Source organism: Acinonyx jubatus, chromosome A2, assembly GCF_027475565.1.
Source record: "Acinonyx jubatus isolate Ajub_Pintada_27869175 chromosome A2, VMU_Ajub_asm_v1.0, whole genome shotgun sequence".
Taxonomy (NCBI): domain Eukaryota; kingdom Metazoa; phylum Chordata; class Mammalia; order Carnivora; family Felidae; genus Acinonyx; species Acinonyx jubatus.
This window is the reverse complement of record NC_069383.1, coordinates 156,274,099-156,294,411: the sequence shown is the minus strand read 5'-3', so window position 1 is coordinate 156,294,411 and position 20,313 is coordinate 156,274,099. Positions and strand designations below refer to the sequence as shown.

Below are 20,313 nucleotides of genomic sequence, written 5' to 3'. Positions count from 1 at the left end.
CGAAAGAGGCAGAATTTTCACCACGTCTACCCGATTCCCAAATCCACATGCCCCGCCCCTTTGTGCCACCTGCATTCTTCCCTTCAACGTGACCGTGCTCGAGGATTTCCGAGTCAACTCCTATGCCGAGACCCTTCTTGCTTATACGTCTTTGTTTTCCCCTGGACCCCGCATTTTCGCCCTTCTGCCTGGCTCATTCGCTGCTTCTAATGGGGAAGGTATTTAGTTCAGTGCCTTGGTTTCCCCGCTCATAAAAGAGAGAGAGTCACAGTATCTTTCCCCTGGAATGGCCTTCTCGCAGCCTCGTCAGCCACTAAAATTAGCCCCATCCCCAGTCCACGTCCCCAGGGCACCTGTCCTGGTTTCTCTGGGCTCCCGGCCACTTGCAATACTGCGTCCCAGACGCCACAGTGCTTGTGGGTGCTGCCTTTCTGATGAAAGTACTACCTTTCCGAGGCCACGGCCGCCTCTTTAAACAAGGGGGCTCCTGAGATACCAGAACAGGTGGTGTCGGGAACAAAGGATTTCACCTACCCTCCTGACGCAAGAGCCGTCTGTCCCCCGCACTGTACCCCGTATCCCTACTTCTAGTGTTGAAATGTCGGCAAAACGCTTTAGCCGGTAAAACCTCCAGGGCCCCAGGGAGTTAAATCGTGATTTGTAAACAGCGGAAGAACGGTAATTCAGTCATTCTGCTTCTGGTCTACACCCCCAAAGAATCGAAACCGAAGACCCAAATGGATACTTGCACATCCACGCGAATATCACAGCAGCGTAATTCCAAAGTAGCCAAAAGATACAAGCAACCTACATACTCACTGACGAATGAATGGATAAGCAAAATGTGGCTTGTCCACACAATAGAATACTGTTCAGCCTTAAAAAGGAGGGAAGTTCTAGGGGCGACTGGGTGGCTCGGTGAGTCGAGCACCCAACTCTTGATTTCACCTTAGGTCATGATCTCAGGGTCATGGGATCGAGCTCTGACAGCGTGAGCCTACTTGGGGTTCTCTCTCTCCCTCGCTCTCTGCCCCTCCCCCACTCACACTCTCTGAAAATAAATCAATAAACTGGGGCGCCTGGGTGGCTCAGTCGGTGGGGCGTCCGACTTCGGCTCAGGTCGCGATCTCCCAGCTCGTGGGTTCGAGCCCCGCGTCGGGCTCCGTGCTGACCTCTGGGAGCCTGGAGCCTGCTTCGGATTCTGTGTGTCTCTCTCTCTCTGCCCCTCCCCCCCCCCAGCTCTGACTCTCTCTCTCTCAAAAATAAACAAACATGAAATCACTAAAAAATAATTTAAAATATGGCTCAAAGGGTACATCCTGTGTTACATACATATTTCACTACAATTAAACTTGTTTTCTTAAAAGGGAAGAAACAAGCGAGACAAGCCAGCCTGGAGGAGATAACAGAGTACGTGGGCAGAGCAGGGCCTTGGAGGCGCTAAGCACCACAGAGGGGCTTAAAGCTCCCAGGGCATTTTACTGGGAAAATTCATGCCGCGAGTTATTTCTTGAGCACCTGCTATTACGAGGTCCAGCTGTAGCGCTGGGACACAGCAGCGAGCACAACAGACCGAAGCCCCTGCCCTCACGGGGCCGGGATTCTGGCGGGGGACACAGAGCGCAACCCACCAGCACAAAATGAATGTGTCCGGTGGCTGCTCCTCAGGAGGGTGGAGGGAAACGGAGCACAGAAGCAGGAGGGGAAGTGTCGGAGAGGGGCGAGCGAGTTACAGTTCTGGAGACAAGAACATCTGAGCAAAGGAAATGAGGGCGCAGTCAGGCAAAGACCCGGCGGAAGAGCGTTCCAGGCAGAAGGAACAGCCAGTGCAAAGGCCCTGAGGCGGGACCCTGCCTGGTGTGTTTAAGGGACAATAGGGAGGCCTGTGTGGCTGGAGTTCAGTGAGTGAGGAGGAGCGTGGCGGGGAGATGAAGGCAGGCACGGGATGGGGCAGAGCTTGGGGGGCCCTGTGGGCTGCAAGGAGGACTTAGGTGTTTTTTCTCCAAGTGAAGTGGGAGCCATGGAGGGTCATGAGCAGAGGAGGGACCCAGCCCGCCTCGGGTGTTCACGGGAGCCCTCTGACTGCTGTCAGGGGGACAGGGCCCGGGTTGGGCTAAGGCTGGCCTTGTTCTGGCTGAGGGTGCAGGTCAGATCGACGCCCCGGGCCTTGCCGTCTCATCCTCGCACGGGGGTGCCAACAGCCCTGATGCAAATGGCTCAGGCAGCCCCTGGCCCAGGGCACGTGTGCAGTAAATAAGGGCAGTTATTATCATTTAGCGAGAAAAATGTTGCCGTGTATCCGGCTAAGCTCTCCGGGGCAGGAGGCCTGTGTCCACCAGCCGCGACCTCTTGGAGCCCAAGTCAAGCAGCCTGGAAGCAGATGCTTCACCTCTCCGATTCCTGCATCCGATACCGATGGCACCAGCATCCCACGCTCTGTTTATCAACTGCTTAAGAGTCAGGCCTTGTCACTGAAATCCTGCTTCCTCCACTCCCCCCGGCCATGTGGCCTGAGGCAAATCCTCGAGCTTTTCCAAGCCTCCGTTTTCTCACCTGTAAAATGGGGATGACAGCTCGCACCTCACGGGAGGCGGGGACCGAATGGAAAAGTCCTTACAGCAGAGGGTGTGGCCACAGCAAGCGTTTCGCCGGTGGGCACCATTTTACTGGCATTTTCACTGCCCTGCAAACTAGGTACCATAAGCCCCATTTTACAGATGAGGAAACTGAGGCTCAGAGAGACAAGAAGGTTCGCCACAGGAGTGGCGGTGAGTGGGAAGGACGCAGCTGCCCCAGGTTCGCCCCGCTTCCTGCCTGGCCATGCCCCCCTCATCTGGTCCTTGTTTTCCCAGTTGTATAATGGGGACAATGGCAGTGCCTACACCGAGAGGGTATACTTGGAGGATTAAATGAGAGAGTCAACTCGATGCTGAGGACAGCACCGGGCGCATGGGAAGCTCTCGGTAAATGTCAGCGGCGATCTGTAATGGCCACAGGTCCCCTAGCTGGACACCGAGGAAGCCCATGTCGGTATGACCCCAGGGCTCAGCTCTTGATCCCGGGGCTCTGCTGTTGAACCTACAGTTTAGAAACATGCACGCCTTGCCCGTTCCTTTAGAAAGGACTAGGAAATGAAAACTTAGGGGCTGTCCTCCCAACCCCCTGCATTCTCAAATTCCCCACTGCTCTTAGCTTCCCAGGATGCCCCTCGGCTGGCACAGCCCCCAGCATGAGGCCAGACAGAGAGAGGAACCTCGGCTGCTCCTGTGTCCGGGCGTTCTCTGCTCCTCCAGTCGGGCTTCTATTCATCTAGTCATTCATTCATTCACTCATTCGTTCATTCAATAGATGTTTACTGAGCACCATTTTCAGGTTCTACACCAGGCTCCGAGTTTAGTCTTTGCCCTCCAGCAAAGAAGACAGGCGATTAACCCAGTACGCCATGGTGAGAGGGTTCACACAGATGCCACCAGATCCCATAAAGGGACCTAAACTGGCCTGATACTGAGCATGGCGTGGGGTGGTCAGGAAGGCTTTCCAGAGGAAAAGACCGTTACTATCGGTAAGGAGGTACTTCCTCGAGTCATGGGAGTGCTCCTCTGGCACCCCGGTCCCCCTCCAAGTCCCCAGGACCCTCCCATGAGGCAGCAAACAAAAGGTCTACGCTGCACACAAAACGGGAGCCTCCTTTCTAACTGGTCAGGGCCCATGTCGCTCCAGTTGTTAAATACTTTCAATATCATGTCGGAGTCAGAATTAGCTAGACACAGAGGAGAGAGCATATCCCGGACACAAACAATAGCATTTGCAAAGGTCCTGGGGTGAGTGAGCAGGTGCTGCTGCTGGAGGAGGCTGGTATCCCTCTCCCTATTTTTCTCCCTCTTAAAATGCAGCTGTGACCAGAAGGAAGCCTGCTCTGCAGCAGGGTGGATCTGCACCCAAATGCGGGGAGGTTTGAAGGCAACAAGGTAGGTAAGGGGCGCGGCGCATAGCCGGTGCTCAACTAATGCCGATTTCCTTTCTCTGAGGTTGACCTCCTCCGTTCGCCCGGGTCTCATAACGCTGGAGACACGGAAGGGAAGAGAGGCGGCGGGGTGGGGGGGTGGGGTGGGAGGTGTACACAAGGAAGGCTGAAACAAAATAGAATCAGGGCGTGAAGGAGGGATGGAGAAAAGGTCTCTGCACGGATGCCCGCCAGCCTGGCCTCTGTTCCCCTGAGCTGATGGAAAGGCAAGAGGCTTCTATCTGGCTCTGATCAGGAGCAGGTGACATGTCAACACAAACAAACAAACGAAAAGAAAAAAGAGAAGAGGAGAGGAGAGGAGAGGAGAGGAGAGGAGAGGAGAGGAGAGGAGAGGAGAGGAGAGGAGAGGAGAGAAATCACAAGCCCCCGTTCACATAAGGAGCCAGGCTGCATGGCCGTGAACTATGCTGGGCTAACATGGCGGGCAAGAAACCTGTTCCCTAGCTTCGATGCCCGTGAAGGCTCAGAACTCAGATATCAAGTCGAGATTTGATAAAAGCCGTATCATCTTCCATCCCCCTTACTTCCCAGGTGGCTGCAAGACTGGCCCTTGGGCTCTCAGCAGAACCCTGGCTGACATTTTTCTCTCTTTTCTACTGTGCGACTGACATGGTAATAATCACACATCATCCCTGTTTCTTGCTAAGAGGAAGAAAAAGGAAGGGGAGGGTGTGGCACCAATGACTAACCGGAAGTCAGGGCGGAAGGTCTCGGGACAGAAGCCCAGGTCTCAGTGGCCCCAGGGAATACGTTCTTGGATACACACAGCCTTTGCAGCATGAAGTACTGCTTCTCCCATCAAGAGACGGGATCTATCGCCTTACCCCTTGAATCCGGCCCGGCCTCACCGCTTGCTTTGGCCATCAGTTGCCAAAGTGAAGGCATCACATTCCGGGGACTAGCCCTCCGGAGGCTTGTGTGCTCCCCTCTTTCTTCTACTGCTGCCAAAGGAACGAGCCCGCACTAGCCGAAGGGTAAGACCATTTGGAGGAGAGCACAGTGGGGTCCCAGCCAAGGCCATCCAGGGCCAGCCAACACCCAACCAGGAGAGCCACCCAGCTGCCCCACAGCTGAGCACAGATGCACGGACGAGCTGGCCTGAGATCAGATAAAGCGCCCAGATGAACCGGCAACCCTCAGGATCATAAGCTGAATAAATGTCGTCGCGGGGGCGCCTGGGTGGCTCAGTCGGTGAAGCGTCCGACTGCGGCTCAGGTCATGCTCTCACAGTCCGTGAGTTCGAGCCCCGCGTCGGGCTCTGTGCTGACAGCTCGGAGCCTGGAGCCCGCCTCGGATTCTGTGTCTCCCTTTCTCTCTGCCCCTTCCCCGCTTGTGCTGTCTCTCTCTCTGTCTCAAAATCAATAAGCATTAAAAAAAAAAATTTTTTTTAAATAAATGCTGTCACTTGAAGCCACTGGGGTTTGGCACTGTTTGTCATGCAGCATTATTATGGCAAATTCTATAGCTGACACGAAGGAACACACAGAAGGGACGCGGCTAAGGTGAATTCAGGTGGTTTCAAAAGAAAATGTTCTGACTTTAAGCATATACAAAATCAAGAGTCAGAACGGTCTCCAGAATGGCTGGAAAAATGAAATACTCTCCCAGGCTCTCCTGGAGCTAGATGTGGCCATGCGACGTATTTCTGGCCACGAGGTATACAGAGAAGCTCGATGGATGGTTTCCGGGAAAGATTTCGCTCTGCTGGACACGAAAGTTGGCAAAGCTGGATGGATCAGCTTGTCCCTTCTGCTTCCTGCCTTGAAAGTGGACACGATGCTGAAAGCTCTGGCAGCCGTTTTGCAACCATGAGGTAAAGGCCGAGAGAATCACAGAGATTCCGGCCAATGCCAGCCAACACCCACCACAAGCTTCTTGTACCATGACAGAAAGGGAGCCCCCACTTTGTTTAAGCCACCACAGGCTGGCTCTTCTGTCACTTGCCATGGAAGGCATTCCTGGTACATCCCTCCAAGTCTCCCAGTTCTGAGCCACGCAGGACTCCACAGTAAGAGCAGAAGAAGCACACATCTTCCTTTTCCAGGGGTGAACATGGGATGCTGTGCTGTCCCCCGTGGAGGGGCTGCCCCTACTAATGCAATTCACTTCACAGGGAGAGCAGGCCGGTTTGCTCATCTTTCCCCTTTGTTCTAGTGCATTCCACGCATCGTCGCCAGCCAAAGACAATGCAAAATGTCGTTGGCTCATCCCCAATCCCGGACCGTGGATCCCACCTGGATCCTGTTTGGCTCATCTGCTTCGACTTCCGATGCCTTTTATTCGCTCTGACTGACCCCTGTTCTTCTCTGCACGGAAGTCCCGTGCCCATCGGGCCAGGAAGGAGAGGATCCTTTGTCTCCAGCATACCAATGGCGCCCAAACTCCCCCCAAAGGGCGAGGATCTGGCTTTCAGCTGCCCCTCCTTTTTCCTTTCCCTACAGAGTGGCTGTTCTCGCTTCCCACTTGGGGCCGACAGGGGCGAGCTTTGGTTTCCTCTTGCTGAGGTCTAGAGAGGGACTGACCCTCACGATGCTTCGGAAGAAAGCTGAGGAGCTGAGCGACAGCTCACGGCAGAACCAGGTAAGTATAGCCATCAAGGCAGAGGCCACGTCCCACGCTGCTCGCTACGAACGTCGGTGATGTTCGGGCCGCAGAAGCGTGCTCAGCCTGAGCGCAGAGCAAGCCAGGACAGCCAGGGAGCTCGTGCCCCAGAAGGATCTCCCAGCCCAGCCCCCTCGCCCCTGAGGTGAGCTAACTCCGAGGGGGCGTCTGCTACTTGCCTCCCAAAGTTGCCCAGAGAGAAAAAGCAAGCGCAAGCCGCCAACGGCACTGAGCTGTGCACCAACGCGACCTTTACTGGCTGCCTTCTCTTCGCGGTCTTCCCCCTCTCCTCTCCATCTGTGTTTCCTGGGATCTGCAAACAAGGTCCTGGCCCTCAAATCTTGGTCCCAGCGTCAGTTGTGAGTTCTGGATTGCAAACACCAGAAACCGGCCGTCTGTCTTAGGCGTAAAAGGGATTAGTCTCAGGAAGCGCAGATAACCAGCCAGCGTCCAGGGGAGGGGACTTGGACGGCGGGCAGGGACAGCGCAGCCAGACCAACGACTCCCCCTGCAGCAGGCTGCCATGAAGGACTCCGGAACCATCCCTTCGTGTCTGAAACGTCCTGGGTCGGGGAGCATGTGGCTGGTGCAGTTTGAATCACACGCCCTGATTTACCCAGGGGTCGGGGGTGGACGACTCCCCCTTCCTGTCACCTTCAGTTTGGGAGTCCGGAGCCCTGTGATCCAGGAGCACCACGCACAAAGGGGGGCTCTCCCCAGACTGGAAGGGGAGGTTGGCTGTTGTGTGCCAAACTAGCAGGAGCAAATGTTCTAGCAGCGAACTAACGGGTCTGTGGAACCAGGCCTGGAGAAGCAGCCATGATTATTGTCATCATTATAATTATAGTTATTAGCGTTACAATAGCCAACAGCACTGAGCACTTACTCTGTGCCAGGTTCTGAGTACTCTACATGCAGGATCTCATGGAATCCGACCTCTGGAGGTAGGTCCAACTATGATCCCCATTTCACAGATGAGGAAGTGGAGGCCCCAGGAAGCGCCAAAGCACCTTTCTCCTCCAAACCATCCCTCGGGAAATGCCATCCATCCACTCACCCCACCACGTGTCAGACATCAGCTCATTCAACCTCAGAAACAAGTCTGCAAGCTGGGGAGTGTTAGCGTTGCTGCTTTCCAGCTGAGGAGGCTAAGATTCAGGGAGGCACAGTCACCGGCCCCAAGGTCACAGGACCTGGGAAACGGAGCTGCATCCTGAATCTGTTCGGACTCCAAAGCCCGTGGTCCTAACCACCACCACGCAAGGAGGAGCTGGGCTGCAAAGCCGGGTGGCAGCCCGAAGGCTCTGCTACCCGAGTATCTTTCCACATAGGACTGACATCTGAAACCAAAATACATCAGACGTATCACTCCCGAGACGCAGGGTTGAACCACAATTTCTGCTGCTCGGGTGGATCACATCCTAGGGCGACGAGACAGAGCCTCTTGCGTGAATTTCCTGCGTATCACCAAGTAAAGCCACCCCAGATGTACCCTCCACATTTCGTCAAGATCTGTCCAGATGTCTTGGTATGACGTAACTAGACTTTTATTTAGGAAGAGATACAGAATACTGTGTAATGCCCATTTTCTTCATCTTTCTAAACACGCCCCACCATTTTGCTCTTCTGATTTAAAAAAAAAAAAAAAATTGTAAAGGAGGGGAAAAAGACCCAGGAAATCAAGCTCGTCCCCAGATGAGATCACCCAACCCGTCAGCCCCTGGCACAGTATGGTAGGAACTACCCAAGGATTTTTTCCTCCTTCCTTTTCTTTTCAATTAGAACTTGGCCACGAAGGTTTCATACATCTGCCTCCCCTCTATGGACAACGCTTTAAAAAATTTTTTTTCAGTTTATTTATTATTTGTTTTGAGAGACACAGAGACAGCGCATGAGCAGGGGAGGGGCAGAGAGAGAGACGGGGAGAGAGAAAGGGAAACAGAAAGAATCCCAAGCAGGCTCAGCACGGACCCCGATGCGGGGCTCGAACTCACGAACCTCAAGATCATGACCTGAGCTGAAATCAAGGGTCGGATGCTTAACCGACTAAGTCACCCAGGCGCCCCTGTGGACAACCCTTTTAAAGTCCCTCTTTTCAGGGCGCCTGGGTGGCTCAGTCGGTGAAGCGTCCGACTTCGGCTCAGGTCACGATCTCGCGGTCCGTGAGTTCGAGCCCCGCGTCGGGCTCTGGGCTGACGGCTCAGAGCCTGGAGCCTGCTTCCGATTCTGTGTCTCCCTCCCTCTCTCTGCCTCTCCCCCGTTCACGCTCTGTCTCTCTCTGTCTCAAAAATAAATAAACGTTAAAAAAAAATAATTAAAAAAAAAAGTCCCTCTCTTCCTCTGAATTACAAAGCCCCGAAGGCGTTCTCCACTCTTGAGCTGCAACTCACGTGGCTGACAGTGGCTCGTCTCTCTTCCTTACCACCTGCCCACTGCATCGTTTCCTTCCCTGATCTTCTTCCTCCCTCTGGCCCCAAGTGTGGGTGCTTCCCTGACCCTGTGTCCCTGTCCATTACACCACCACACCTACAGAGCTCAGGCACTTTCCAGACTTCTCCGACAGGCCCGTCAAGCTCTAACCATATCTACATCTATCTAAGCGACATTTCCACTTTGATGTCTTGCAGCGACCTCCGCGTGTCTGAAATAAGTTCTCACTAGAAGCGCCCTGTGCCCCTGCAATGGCACTACCACTATACTCGTCAATAATTAGTTGGTTATTTTGTTCTGGAATGTTCTTTTTTTCTGAGAAGGAGCCCTTAAGCCCACCCTTTCCTTCCTATTTCCCTTGACATCCCAAATCATCCCAGACACGGAATCATCTCCACTGTAGGACCTACTCCATCACAGGAAGCCGCCTCCCCCTCTCCCTCCTCTTGACTATATTTTATTGAGCCCCTACTATGTGCTAAGAATTATCCATCTAATCTCTACCTCAACCCGATGAGGGAAGTCCTAATCTGAGCCTTATGTAACAGATGAGTAAACCATTTGCCCAAAGTCACCCATTTTCCGAGAGGGAGAGCCAGGATTTGAACCCACATCCTCAAAGCGATGTCCTATCTTACCTGGGAGAGTTAAGTTCTGGTTCTGAAGTCAGTGCACAGAGGAAAAATTGCATATACCAAAAATACCCTTGACAAACCTTCAAATCATCCATAAAGTACAACATACGTAGTTTTGTATATTTAAGTCTGGACGGTGATAAGCATGTTATGATGTGTACAGTAATATGTGACATAAAAGAATGTGAAGGGTATGTTACATGTGACAGATACTGCTAACTGTCCCAACAGCCACTTCCCTCTCTCATCTTTCCTACAAGCAGAACTATAAAGTGCCTCCTATAAAGTGGCAAAAATGCCGGACGCTCATGTTTCTGGCCTGCCAGGAAGCCGGAAGTGGTCACGCGACCCAAGAATAGCCAATCGGACGCAGAGGGAGGTCTGCTGGGAACTTCTGGCCAAGACTTGTTTCTCCCAGATAAAGAAGAACCCTCCAGTGAGAGTTTTCTCTCCCAGTCATTACTTTCCTGCCTTTGAATGAAGCTTTGAGAGGAGGCGATGTGGCAGCCACTTTGCCACCCTGGGGCAAGAAATCATGAGGTCAAAATTCGACTCACCCAGGAAGGTGGAAGGACATCCCTGAGCCACTCAACGAATCCCGGTCCACAGGCTTGTGGATATTTCTGTCAGGTAACAAAAACGTCTACTTAATATTAAAGCCCCTTCTAGATGTCTCTTCTGTTATTTGAAGAGAAAAGCATTCCTAACTGATATACTGGGTTCTAGGAAGAACATGTATCATGCTCATTCCTTGGGAAAAACTCACTAAATGCAATGACAGGTAGAAACGACCTCACTCTTGGCCGTCACGGGGACGGGACACATGGAAACTTCCGGGTGGCCAAAGATCTATTCCTTGATGTGAACGGTGGTTACGAGAGTGTTTGTTTTACAACAATTACCTTGCGTTACGGTGGTTTGCTGCAGGTAGATTTTATTTTATAACAGAAAAATTTTAGTGGTAAAAAAAAAAAAAAAAAAGAAATGACCTCACTCTTTCGTTATTGTATTCACCCGGTTTCTTTTTAGATGTGTGCCAATTACATAACAATGATTTTGTGTAAAGTCAGATTCGCATAAGATGTACTTCTGCTACGCACTTTGCGGTTTCCGCTTTGGAAACATCCAGGGCTATTTCCTATGGATCAAAACTCATCAGTCCAGTTGACAAAGACCTCTCAGGCTGATCCCTCCTGTCCACCCAATCTTATAATGGTTCTACTTAACATCCTTGGGATTCCAACATGCAGCAAAGAAAAGCAGCACAGGCCAGTGCTGGACTTTGAGAGTCTTAGGCTTCCTCCCTGCCTCTGTTCCTGATGCCAGAGTTTCTGTCCTGAAATTCTCTGGGCGGCCTCCCAAGATGCCGGTGAACAGCAATAACAAAACAACCCATGACCGTAAGCACCGACCATGTCTCTTTAGCACCCCCTTGACTCCCCAAACCAAAGCTTCTTAGGGTGGAGGGGACTCCTGGGCATGAAGTCTCTGATGCTTTTTAGTCTGGCATGTCTCCGAAAGAAGTTTACCCACAGAGGAGCTACACACTTAGGAAATATACTCCAGCTGTCTGGTTCAGTGTGCAACCTGCACAACCATACACGGTAGGCCTGAGAACACAGCCCTGCTCAGATCCCAGCTCGTCCGTACGAACCTGTTCATACTTGTGCCATTTTATTAGCGCACAGTAGCTACCAAAGCTGATTCCAAAGGAGTTGGAGTCCATTGAGAACTCAACACATACGACACACTGTAACTCCCGGGGCAGGACCACAGACAGTAAGTAAGCAGACTCATTCTAGCCACAGCACACGGAATAGTTATGTTGACATTCCAACTGCCCTCCAAAACGGCACCGTCTGATCTAGACCAGCCGAGATGCAAGGGCATTTGGGAAGGGGCTTCTGTGCCTCAGCTTATTGCACACTGGAAGTTCCCTCAACATTGGCAGGTTACAGGTACCACTGATTCAGTCATTCTGTCAAAAACAGTGAGCGCCTACTGTGTGCCGGGCACTATGCTAGGCACGGGGGAAGAGAACCATGAGCAGAAGAAACCAAATCTCTGTCCTCAGGGAGCCTACCTAGTGGAGGAGATAGGCAGAAACTAAGGAAGTAGAATATCGAGTTTGCCGGCAAGTGACAAGGGCATAGAAAAACAACTGAAGAGAAGAAAGAGGACGGGGAGTGTTTGAAGTGTTGGAATTGTAGATAAGGGGCCAGGGGATATTGGTGTAAAGTCTTAAAGATGAGGAAATGGATTGAGAAGAGCATGCCAGGCATAAGAACAGCAAATGCAAAGGCCCTGAGGTGGAGACTGGCCTGAAGTGTTCAAGGAGCAGTGAGGAGCTCGGGGCAGCTGGTGTCAGGTGTGCAAGGGTGGGAGCCGATGAGGGTGGGAGGTGATGGGGGCAGATCACGCAGATCCTTGTGGGCCGTGGTGAGGACTTTGGCTTTTACACTGAATGAGACAGGAACCAAGAGAAAAACGTGAGCAGAAGAGTGATTGGATCTAAGTTATGTGTTAAAAGGATCCTTCTGGCTGCTTGTGTTGATGACGGGCTGCGGGGGGAGGAGGGCAGAAGCAGAGAGACCCGGGCGGAGGCTGCTACCACCAGCCTGCTGAGAGATGATGAAGGCTTAGCCCAGGTGGGGGCAGCGGGGGTGGAAGAAGACAGAAGCTCCTGAATTTTGCAGCAGGATTGACCATGAGGGCGGAGGTGTCAAGATTTTTAGCCAGAGCTTCTGGAAGGATGGAGCTGCCATCCAATGATATGAAAAGATAGGAAGGGAGATATGAGAAGGATGCACAGGAATTCAGTTTTGGACATCCTGAGTGTGAGATGCCTGTGGACTCCTCCCCACGTGGGGACTGCGAGAGAGCTCCGGGCAGAAGCCCGAAGTCTGGGGAGCATCAGTACAGAAGGTATTTACACCGTTGAGACTGGCTGACATCATCAAGGGGCTTATTATAGCCAGAGAAGTCAAGAAAAACAGGGCATTCATTTTCCTAGACCCCGTCCTCCCACACCTCAGCCATTCCACTACACAACCTCACTGAAGCGGGGAGGACCTGTCATCTCTGGGTCAAGCCCAGGTCCTCCCCAGTGAGAAAAGAGATTTTCCAGTCTCTACAACCTCTGTCACAACATAGCACCTCCAGTGTCTGTACCTCCTCCCTGCATAAAGCAAAACACAGCGTCTCTCACTTGGCCAGCCTCTGCCTGAGCCCCAGGCACCCACTTGCTTCCCGTTCAGCCGAGATTTCCTCTGCCCTCCAGGCAGCCACCTCCGTGCCCCGGTGAGAAGATAGGAGTCATTTAACCCTGCAAACTGTAGAGGCAGTGGCCACAGGCCTCTGGGGAGGCAAGCTGGTGTTCGTTATAGCAATTCAAGAAGACAAGACCTCGATCAGCCCCGAAACCTGCTCGGAGATGGACGGCCAGGTCTTCTCCAGTCACACAGGGAAAGTGGCCAAGAAGCTCAGTACGGAGCAATGTCACCTAGCCAGCTGGTCCTGGCTCAGTCCCTCCCCACTCCAGTCAGGGACAGAGGGAGAAAAGGAGGACTTTACCTCCTTTAGCAGGACGGTGCGCTGTCCAGGGTGCTGAAACCTCTTACTCGCTTAAGGCTTCAAACTACTGCTTCAAGACAAGGACTTTGGGCAGATGATCCACGGAATTACAAGGGATGAACTAGAAAGCAAGAAGTCAGCAAAGGGGGCACTGATGAATGGCTGTCACTGTGAGCCACTACGATTCAATCCTGTGGAGGGCCGTTTGAGAGGTTGTAGAACACCTCCGAGTCTTCTCACTGAGCAATGGAGAAGCCAGGATATTTATACACTGACTCCCTCTCTCGCTGGTTACGGAATGCTCCTGGGGGGGTGTCAGACGTCTGTCACGTGGGCCCAACAAACTCCTGTGGTGCTGGAGGGGACTCTCCAACAGAGACATAGAAAGATGAGCGTGTTGGAGGTACAACACGTGTTGGAGGTGAGCTTGCCCTTGGAGGTACAAAGAGGTGAGCTTGCCCAGGACCCGACCACCACGGGTACACTTGGAGGTGAGTGGGACGAATAAGGAGTGGGACGTTTCCAGTATTCACCACACACCTCCAGAGGAATTGGTTTTAATTTTCTCCCTTCAGTTAATCAACTCCCATTTATGGAGACCATGGAACGGTCCAGGGGCTCAGTTCACGGTATCTGTCACAATGTTGCCTTCTCCAAGCCCTACCACAGCCCAAGAAGGCAGACCCTATCACTACCCGCCCTCTTTCCAGGTGAGACAACTGAGGTTTAGAGAGATCCACACACATTCTCGAGTTCATCATCTCATCACAGAGATCCCTCCGACTCTGAAGCCCAGGGCTTAACCATTACCCTATACCAGTCTCCCATTTCTGGAAACCTCTTTTGCCCATTTTTTTTTCCTTGCTACAGTGGAGTCCAAGATGGGGAAGAAAAGCAAAGATGTTCCTGACTTCCCTGGAAAACCTGACTTTAAAGAAACAATGTAGGACTCGAGAAAATGGATCCTGGTTCCAGACCCACCTGAGTTCAAATCTTGGATCTACCACTTTCGAGGTGGGTGAACTGGGCAAGGTGTTTAATCTCTTGGAGCCTTAGTTTCTTCATCTGCAAAGTTGGGGGTAATAATGATACTTAATTCAGAGGGTTGTAAGGATTAACTGAGCATATATGCAAGTACAGTATATCATGTTGTAAGTGCCTTCTAAGTTCTAATTTGTCAATGTTGCCATTGCTATTAACAACAGGTATTAGGTTCATAAGGATACTGGGCTGTATATAGCTCTTTAAACTTAACTTGGGCGAGGGTCATCCTAGGCTTAGGGCACTGTCCCAGTAGAGTGGTTGAGATCCAACCTACCCTCTACTAGCTGTGGGACCCCTTGCAAGCAGCTGAACCTCTCTGAGCCTCAGGTTCATCTCTAAAAAAGGCTCGTGGAACTGAAATGTGGTAATGCACATAAAATTGTTACTACAGTGAGAGCACATAGTAAGTGCTTAATCATGGCAGCCCGCATCGTTACTATCTCTGTCACTATTATTAGAAGACGGAGAAACTAGCTCCTACCGCTAGGACATGAGGCTGTTCCCGGTGGAACACTGGTTCAGCAAATACCGTGACAACCAAATGCTTTGAACAATAAAAAAGATCAACGCTCTCTCAATGCTAAAACTCCGAGTGATAAAAAGCACTTGTGCCACAGGAGGGACTCCTTCGGACACCAAGGGTGAATGACCCACTGGGGGAGAAATTAATGCAGGGGGACATTAAAACAAAACGCAGCTGGTATTTATGGGAGCTGTTTGTTAGCTGGTCTCGGGAGTGCTGATTGTGTCTTACTGTTGTTGTGTTTAGAATGCTGTTTTTATTTTCAGGCAACTCAGAACAGCAACATAGGAGGTGGGAGAAGGAGGAGAAAGTAAAGAGTGGTAACATGCATTTGCTACATTAATCAAAAAGGAAAGACAGTGTGCGGTGTGTGAGTCTGGGTCAAGTCATTTTGACCCCTCTGGGCCCTAGTTTCTTCAGCTGTGTAAGGAGAAGCTAGGATTACTTTTTGGAGGCTCGCTTTCTGTCTCTCTAGAAAAGGGCCACAGGCTGGGCTCTTGGGGGCAGAAGGAGGAAAAAGGTAGAGCTCTGATGGCAGAACCTCAGGAGTGACATTAATCATCTACACCACTCCCACTGCCCCCAAACTGGGGTTCTTGGCTCCTTGACCTGAACATACCTTCTGCTTCTGGAAGTTTCCTGATTTGCCACCATCTCAGTGTGACTTTGGGCAAATTACTTAGCCTCTTGGTGTCTTAACTCCCTTATGAGTGAAATAAAGGGTTTGGACCCGCCAGAGTTCATTGAGTCCCCAAATTCAGTGATGCTATGAAACCAAAGCCAATGTCCTTTCCTGATGGTCCCTGAGCACTTGGGTATTTTTCTCAATTTTGATCCCCAGTGAAACTGCCCAAAGCCTGGGGCAGTTCATAGGACCTTCCAGAAAAGAACCTCCATCTTTACAGAGTCAAAAATGTCAGCGTTGGCAAGGACCCAGAGTTCATCTGTCCCATGCCTTATCTGATGTCAGAGTATCTGTCATAGATTCCTGGACTGTTTGACTATCAATGCCACGGTCCCCAGCTTCATAAACAGCTTAGTGCATTTCCCAGAACCCTCTGATTCTCAGAAGTGTTCCCACTTGCCAGCCATTTATTTTGCTAATCATCTATGCCAGGTACAGTGCTAAGCCTGTGAACGCAAAAACAATTGTCTTCATCCCTACCCTGGTAAGTCTCTTTTGTTAACACACACCCTTGTATTACTTGACCTCCTAGATGTCTATATATATTTGAGCGTTACAGTAAAAGCTCTGTCATCTCAGAAATATAGCCAAGCTTCTGAAATTTTCCTCTTACACAGTTTCAATTTAATGATTGGACCTTCAAATACAATAGAAGCACACTTCAAATGGGGGTTGACAAAATTACAAAGTTAGAATGTCTCTGGGGCCTTGAACTCCACAGAACAGACCAAACTCCACGGGGAAGATATTTTCTGCCAAACTACACAAGAAGAAGGCAAAAACCTTCTTAATCCATGAAAAATGAATGGTGTTTTAATGCTGCAGTCTACTTAGAAATGTGAGAAGACAATGAGTTAATCAGAAAGTGCTCATTAAAGCCACTGTTGTCCCAGCGTCAGATTAAGGCACTCGGGTCCCCTCCCCCTGGAATGGGGAGCTAAGAGGGTACTGCATTTGCCTGGCGTGGCATTGCAAAGAAAGCTGGGTCTGCGGGGTGTTTAGTCCCCGCTCTCTGTTCCATGCTTACAGCCCAACAGGAGACTAAACAGCCCCTTGGAATTTGAAGTAATGAAATTTGAGCTGCGTGCTTGATTTGCAAGAGACAGAACCACTAGGCAATAAGAAAGGATGGCTGACTGCTGGAGAAGCAACAGAGAGACGAGCAAGAGAGAGGAAGGCAGGGGAAATGAGAGGGAAAGGAAAGGTGTGAGAAAGGAACAGAATAGTGGCTCCTGGTGGTGTTAGGAGAAGGACCCCCGGGAATCTAATGAAAACCACAGGCCAGAAAACTATACACGCACACATAATTTTTGCGTGCAATTTCAGAGGGCTCGTGGATCCCATTAGTTCCAACTACAGACTTGCATCCTTAGGGCCTATCCGTCCGAAGATGGTCCGGATGAAGAATTTCTCCTCTAGAGTCTCAGCAGATGGCAAAAACTAGGGGGGGAAAAGGTCACCTTGTTGTCACAAAGACCCACACCCAAGTGGCTAACGACCTTATCAAACAGCCGCCTCTCAACTTAATGACCACTTACTGAGACGTACTAGGCGCTCCATGGTATGTGAGCTTCTTTAGATGTTCCAAGAACCATGCTATGAAACACCAGGGATTTTTAAGGCTTTTTCCCTGCCAGCCAAAGTCAGCCCCCAGGGAAGCATAAATTGGCACAACCACTTTGCAGAGCCATTTGCCAATGCCTCGTGAAGCTGAGGATACACAGAGTCCACGACTCAGCTATTCCACTCTCAGGTATACGCCCTAGAGAAATCCACTGGCGACAATGAAGGGACAGCTTGGTTCAAAACAGCCCAAAGCTGGAAACAACCCAAATAGATGAATACATGGTAGGATATTCATACTGGAGAATACTATGCAGCCGTGGAAAGAGACGAAGGACACCTAGCCTTGTCAATCAGATTAATCTCGTGTGGAGTGCAGAGGGAAGGCTAGAGAAGGAAACATTTACGGAGAAATTTAAAACAGCGCAAAAACAGCGCTACGTATATTTTCTTATGTGGTCACAACGTAGAACAGGTGCTACCTATGTCTCCTATTCTGTTTTTTTTTTTTTTTTTAAAGCAGGCTTTATGCCCAGCACAGAGCCCAACGTGGGGCTCGGACTCACAACCCTGAGATCAAGACCTGAGCTGAGATCGAGAGTTGGACGCTCAACCGAGCCACCCAGGCGCCCCTATTTTTTATGTTCTTATTTATACGTGTATAAAAGGGCAAATACATATAGACGCAAAGCTCAGAAAGTGCTTCTGGATGGGGAAGATAAAGTCACGAGGCCAGGGAAGAGAATGCAGGGGACTTACGCAGCCCAGCCCCAGGGCCTTTGCATGTGCTATTCCCTCTGCCCGGCACTTTCCTCCTTCAGCCATCCTCAAGGCTCATTCACTCACCAGCTTCAGCTGTTCATTCAAATACTGCCCTCCCCATGAAGCCTTCCCCGGTTTCCGGCCCTCCTGCCCATAACACATCCTATCCTTTCTCTGATTTATTTTTTCTCTGTAGCCCTCCCTGCCATCTAACACGCTAGATATTTCATTCATTCACTCGTTCATTCACTTAGTCTTCTTTCACCATTGGCCATCTGTTGCACACAAGGAGGGACTTTTATCTGTTTGTTCACTGCTGGGTCCCAGAGCCTGGCGCATAACAGGTGCACAAAACATACTCATCGAATGATTATTTGCGTACGTGAGTATCTGTCGTGTTATTCTCTACCTTTTGAATATCTGAATATTCAACAACAACAAAGTCAGCTATTAGGGGATGGTGCACAGAAGGAATTCCTAGTAAGCTATGAAAAAGGTGCCCCACGCCGTAACATCTCCCTGGACCCTGTCAAAGTCCCAAGCCACGGGACCGTGGGCACGGCCAACAGAGGTCCCTCAGTGAGCACTCAGGCCCACCAGGGCTAGCCCAGGTCCTCCTAACAGACCACTCACATCCGAACGCCTCTACTGAAACAGCCCAATATTACAAAGCTCCTTTTGGGAAAAGCAACATTGCCCGGAAACAACAAATGTGCTCAAAACCTGAATTGCAGGAGCCCAGCCATCGCAGCATGGGTGCTGAGACCCGTGACATCTGCCAGGAGAGATGAGATCTGGAACGGCAGCAGAGCCCAGAGGAGGAATATTATCTTAGAAGAGAACCATGACCCCACCGATGAGAGCGATGACCCCACAGAGGAGAGGGGTGACCCCACCGAGAAGGGGGTGACCCCACAGAGGAGAGGGGTGACCCCACAGAGAAGAGGGGTGACCCCACAGAGGAGAGGGGTGACCCCACAGAGGAAAGGGGTGACCCCACAGAGGAGAGGGGCGACCCCACAGAGAAGAGGGGTGACCCCACAGAGGAGTGATGACCCCACAGAGAAGAAGGGTGACCCCACAGAGGAGAGGGGTGACCCCACAGAGAAGAGGGGTGACCCCACAGAGGAGAGGGGTGACCCCAGAGAAGAGGGGTGACCCCACAGAGGAGGGGGTGACCCCACAGAGAAGAGGGGTGACCCCACAGAGGAGAGGGGTGACCCCACAGAGGAAAGGGGTGACCCCACAGAGGAGAGGGGCGACCCCACAGAGAAGAGGGGTGACCCCACAGAGGAGTGATGACCCCACAGAGAAGAAGGGTGACCCCACAGAGGAGAGGGGTGACCCCACAGAGAAGAGGGGTGACCCCACAGAGGAGAGGGGTGACCCCAGAGAAGAGGGGTGACCCCACAGAGGAGGGGGTGACCCCACAGAGAACAGGGGTGACCCCACAGAGGAGAGGGGTGACTCCACAGAGGAGAGGGGTGACCCCACAGAGAATGGGGGTGACCCCACAGAGGAGAGGGGTGACCCCACAGAGAAGGGGGGTGGCCCCACAGAGGAGAATGATGACCCCACAGAGGAGAAGGGTGACCCCACAGAGGAGAAGGGTGACCCCACAGAGAAGAGGAGTGACCCCACAGAGGATAGTGGTGACCCCACAGAGGACACCGGTGACCCCACAGACGACAGCAGTGACCCCACAGAGGACAGCGGTGAATAGGGGTCTTGGAGGACAAGAACCAGTCTCAGCTTGGAGGAGAGGACTGGGTGGGCCGACGGGCCAGAAATTCGCATGAAACAGCATTGCCTACGCTGGCATCTAATACAGGGCTCTCGGGTCCACGACAGAGACTGACTGGCCCCCCACCAAGTCAGTCTCCCTTTCCTCCTAAGCGCAGTCTGATGTTTCCCAGCTTCCCCTGCAGTCATGTGTGTCCCGTGAATAAATTCTAGCCGAAAGAATACGAAAGCAAGAGGCAGGTGCCGGGCCCGTAAAACCTCCCGAGTACCCCTGTCCCTGCTTGTTTCTCGTCTGTGCCGTGACGCAGAGAAGCACAGAGTCCTTGCAAGATGTGGGCCAACAATGAGGAGCCTCAGCGTGGCCAGGGCCTGGGTTCCCTCAATCCCTGCTTGGAGGACAGAGCCCTGCCGACAGGGACCAACCACTTGGGACCTTCAGTGAGAAATAAACGTCCGCCGTGTGTAAGACATTACCCAGTTTTTTTTTTTTTTTTTTCTGTTGCTGTCGTAACAGGTCGTGTCGCCTCACAGACGGTCCCTGGAGGAAAGCGTATACACAGTCACCTTTCAACCACGGTGCGCTATACGCAGGTCTGAAAACCCTTCGGAGGCAGTCACTGTACCTTACCTAGACTGGTTTTCTCCACAGTTCTACCACAAACCGTTGCCCCCAGAAGTCCTCCACAGACATTTACCGGCTGGAAATAAAGACCGCCTCGGAAGAAAGGCG

The 20,313-nt window shown here is 51.7% G+C and overlaps 1 protein-coding gene across 7 annotated transcripts in view; it reads right to left on the bottom strand.

Annotated features, from left to right (window-relative positions):
- CACNA1A (calcium voltage-gated channel subunit alpha1 A) overlaps nt 1-20,313 on the bottom strand; it is a 281,855-nt gene that overhangs the window by 147,449 nt on the left and 114,093 nt on the right. The gene's annotated exons all lie outside the window — the stretch shown is intronic.